Here is a 5,111-nt window from a genome sequence, read left to right as displayed (position 1 = left end):
AGAATGTTCTTGTCTTTTCTTCCCATATGAAAGATAGTCTTGCCGGGTACAGTATTCTTGGCTTAAATTGCTTTTCTCTTAACACTTTGAATATATTTTCCCATTTTTTCCTCGCTTGCATTGTTTCTGATGAGAGGTCTGCTTGTTAGCCTGGTGGGATATCTATCCTTTGTATGTAACTTGATGTTTTTCTCTTGCCAATCTTAGTATTTTGTGTTTTGTCAAAAGCCCACCAAATAGACTATCAATACCCTTATGAGTCTCTTTGCCTTCTGGAATGCCTATTATCCAGATGTTTGGACATTTGATGGTATCTAGTACTTCTCGTATATTATTCTCAAATTCTTGGGTCATTTTCTCAGTCTTTTTGGTGGGCTTTTCTAGGCCAGCAATTTTCTCTTCTACATCTGAGATTCTATTTTCTGTATGATCTAGTCTGCTTTTAATACTTTCAAGGGAGATTTTGACTTCCTGTATTATAGCCTTCATCTCTAACAGTTCCGTTTGATTCTTTTTTAAAGTATGTAATTTCTCTTTTAGATCTTGTAAGAATTTCCTCACCTCCTGGAACTCATCAACTTCTTTCTCTTTTCTCTTCTGCAGTTCATTGTCTCTCTTCTCTTCCATCTCTGTTAGCTTCACCATTATGAACGTTCTAAATTCTTTATCAGACATTTCCATGATTTCCATTGAACTGCTTGTGGATGAAGAGCTATTCTTTTCCCTTGGAGGAGAAGTATTTTCTTGCTTTCCCATATTTCTTGTGGTCCTGTGGTGATTTCTAGTCATCACGCTAGCTTTTTTGCTGGAGGCTGAATTATCAGTGGAACTCTTCATTTCTCTTTTACCCTGAAATGTATCTATTTTCCTATCTTTTAATTGGGTTAATCATTTTTTTAAATTTGGGTAAGCCACTTGAGTTCCCTGTATATTCTGGTTATCAGTCCTTTGTCTGAATCATATTTGACAAAAATATTCTTCCATTCTGAGAGTTGTGGATTCATACTTGTTACTGTGTCCTTTGCTGTCCAGAAATTTATTAATCTGATATAATCTCACTTGTCTATTTTAGGAATTATTGCCTGTGCTTTGGGGGTCTTATTTAAGAAGTCTTTGCCTACCCTAATGTTTCCCAGAGTTTCCACAGTATTTTTCACCCGTAGTTTTATACTTTGAGGTCTTAGGTTCAGATCTTTGATCCATTTTGAGTTGACTTTTGTTAATGGTGAAAGATGGGGATTCAGTTTCATCTTTCTGCAGGTGGATACCCATTTTTCTAGCACCATTTGTTAAAAATGTTTTCCTTTTCCCAATGGATTGGCTGGTATCCTTTGTCAAAAATCAGCTGGCTGTAAGCTTTGGGGTTTATTTTTTGGGTCTCTATTCTATACCATTGGTCCACCTGTCTGTTTTTGTGCCAGTACCATGCTGTTTTGATTACCACAGCTTTATAGTATATTTTTGGGTCAGGGAGTGTTATGCCACCCACTCCACTCTTCTTGCACAGGATTGCTTTGGCAATATGAGGTCTTTTATGATTCCAGACAAATGCTACGATTGTCTTTTCTAGATCTGTGAAGAATGTCTCTGGTATTTTGATTGGAATTACATTAAATATGTAGATTAATTTGGGTAGAATTGCCATTTTTATTATGTTAATTCTTCCAATCCAGGAACATGGGATGTCCTTCTACTTTATGTCCTTTTTCAAAATCTTTTTTAAGATCTTCATAGTTTTCTTTGTAAAGGTCTTTGACTTCCTTAGTTAGGATTATCCCTAGATATCTTTTTTTTGGGGGGGGGAGGGGGTTTGCTATAGGGTGCATGCACTTGCCAGAAAGACAGAGAGAGACAGAGAGACAGAAAGTGAGAAATCACCCCCCAGGGGGGATGGCCACACTGCAATCTCTTTTCCTCCATTCTCCTCTCGGGATCTTGGGCACACATGCACACGCACCCAGTGTGAGTTGAAACCACTGGGTCTGGGACTTGAACCGCAGTCGGCTACATGAGAGTTCAGGGACATAGCCATTATGCTAACTTCTGGTCCCTATCTCTAGATATCTTATACATTTTGTGGCTATGGTAAAAGGGGTCCCTTTCATCAGCTCTACTTTGTTCAACTTGTTTGTGTATAGAAATGCTACAGATTTTTGGATGTTGATTTTGTATTCTGCCACTTTACTATATTCATTTATTACTTTGAGAACTTTTTTCATGGAAACCTTTAGATCTTCTAAGTATACCATCATGTCATCTGCAAATAGAGATATTTTCAACTCTTCTTGGCCTATTTGAATGCCTTTTATATTGTTCTCTTTTCTGATTGCATTGGCTAAGACTTCCAATACTATATTAAAAAGTAGTGGAGAAAGTGGGCAGCCTTGTATAGTGCTAGTTTTTAGTGGAAAAACTTTTAGCTTTTTCCCATTCAGTATAATGTTAGTTATAGGTTTTTCATAGATGGCTTTTATTGTGTTGAGAAATGACCCTTCTATACCAATCTTACTGAGAGTCTTAATCATGAAAGGATGTATTTTATAAAATGCTTTCTGTGCCTCAATTTAAATGATCATATGGTTTTTATCTTTCTTTCTATTAATATGGTGTATTATATTTATGGTCTTGTGTATGTTGAACCATCCTTGCTTCTCTGGGGTAAAGCCTACCCCAGAGGGGCTTTGTGATGAATAATCTTTGTTATATGTTTTATGTTGTTGGATATGATTTGTGAATATCTTGTTGAGAATTTTTGCATCTATATTCATCAGAGATATTGGTCTGTAGTTTTCTTTTTTGGTCATGTCCTTATCTGTCTTGGGAAAGAGGATAATGGAGGCTTTATAAAATGAATTTGGAGGGTTTTCTTCCTTTTGGATCTTTAGAAATAATTTGAGTAAGATAGGGGTTCACTCTTCCTTAAAAGTTTTGTAGAATTCAGAAGTGAAGCCATCTGGACCTGGGCTCTTCTTTGTTGGGAAGATATTTATTACTGATTCACTCTCCTGGCATGTTATGGATCTGTTCAGGTTTTCTATGTCCTCCTAATTCAAGCTTGGTAGATTATATGCATCCAGGAATTTGTTCATCTCCTCCATGTTCTCTTATTTGTTGGCATATAGTTGTTGCTCATAGTATCCTTTAATGATGTTTTGTATTTCTATTGTGTCTGTTGTAATGCTGCCTGTTTCATCATGTATTTGATTTATCTAGTTTCTTTGTTTGTTTGTTTCTTTCTTTCTTTCTTTCTTTCTTTCTTTCTTCTTTATCAGTCTAGCTAATAGTGTGTCAATTTTGTTAATATTTTTAAGAACCAGCTTTTTCTTTAGTTTAGCTTCTGTATAGTTTGTTTATTTTCTATTTCATTTATTTCTGCTCAAATCTTTATGATTTATTTTTGCCTGTCATTTTGTTGTTGTTGTTGTTGTTTTCTCAATTTCCTGAGGCATGATGTTAGGTTGTCTATTTGCCACCTTTTCATCTTTTTCGTATGCACACTAATTGCTATGAATTTCCCTCTTATGACTGCTTTTGCCATTTCCCATATATCATGGAAACTTATGTACTTATTGTCATTTGTTTTCATAAATATTTCTTTTCTGACTTAACTTCTTCAGTTCTTAATGACTTCAGTTCTTAAGTCATTCAGGAATACGGTGTTTAGTATCCATGTGCTTGTGTATTTTTGAGGGTGTTTCTTGAAATTAATATTGAGTTTAATTCCATCATGGTCAGAGAAGATGATGGATATAGTTTCTATGTCTTTGAATCTGTAAAGGCTTGATTTGTGTCCTATCACATGTTCAATCTTTGAAAAGGTTCTGTGCCAGGGAGAGAAAAATGTATATTTTGTGGTCTTAGGGTGGAAAGTTCTATAGATGTCTATCAAGCCCATTTGATTTATAGTATCATTTAGGTCCCATATCTCTCTATTTTTTATCTAGAAGATCTGTCTAAAGGAGATAATGGGGTGTTGAGATCCCCAACAATTATAGTGTTGCGCCCTATCTCTCCTTTTGGCGGCAGCAGTCTTTCCTTCACATATTTAGTGCTCCTGAGTTGGATGCATAGATATGTATATGTGTGTGATGTCTTCTTGCTGAGTTAGCCCATTTACTATTATATAATACCTGTCTTCGTCTCTTCTTATAGCCTTTGTCTTGAAGCCTATTTTATCTGAAGTCAGTATCACAACTCCAGCCTTTTTTAAATTTCCATTTGCATGGAATATCTTTTCCAGTCCTTCACTTTAAATCTATGTTTATCTTTATCCATAAGGTGTATTTCTTTTTTTCAGTTTTTTAGTTTTTTATTTTTTATTTATTTAATTTTTTTTGGAGAGATTTTTGCCATAGGGCGCGTGCGCTCGCCAGACAGACAGAGAGAGACATAGAGACAGAAAGCCAGAAATCACCCCCCGGGGGGATGGTCACGCCGCAATCCCTTCTCCTCCATTCTCCTCTTGGGATCTTGGGCATGCACGCACACGCGCCCAGTGTGAGTTTTAAGCCACCGGGTCCGGGACGCGAACTGTGGTCGACTACGTGGGAGTCCAGCGACATAGCCATTATACTAACTGCTGGTCCCATTGATACATTTTTTGAGGTCAGAGATTTTGTCTTCTACATTCAAGATTCAATTTTCTGCATGACCTAATCTACTTTTAATACTTTCGAGGGAGATTTCAATTTCCTGTATCATATTCTTTACGCCTAACGATTCCATTTGATTCTTTTTTAAGGTATCTATTTCTTTCAAATCATGAAAGGACTTCTTCTTCTGGAAGTCATTGTCTCTTTTCTCTTGCATCTCAATTAGTTTGGTCACTACAAAAATTCCTAATTGCTTATCTGACATGTCCACAATTTCCATTGTGTTGTCTGTGGGTGATTCAGAATTGATGTTTTCCCTTGGAGGAGAGACATTTTGTTGGTTGCTCATATTTCTTGTGCCTCTGCGGTTATTCCTAGTCATCTGGTGATCTATACATTCCTTCCTAAATCATTCAAGGTATCTCTGAGCATTCAAAGGAGTGCAGGAGTAGAAAATTGGCAATCTCTCTTCTGTTCTGCCTCCCTGTTGTTCACCTGCGCTGTTCCCTTGTTATCCTT

The sequence above is a fragment of the Tupaia chinensis genome, unplaced genomic scaffold (assembly GCF_000334495.1).
Source record: "Tupaia chinensis unplaced genomic scaffold, TupChi_1.0 Scaffold141399_1, whole genome shotgun sequence".
Lineage (NCBI taxonomy): Eukaryota > Metazoa > Chordata > Mammalia > Scandentia > Tupaiidae > Tupaia > Tupaia belangeri.
Note: the sequence above shows the minus strand (reverse complement) of the source record.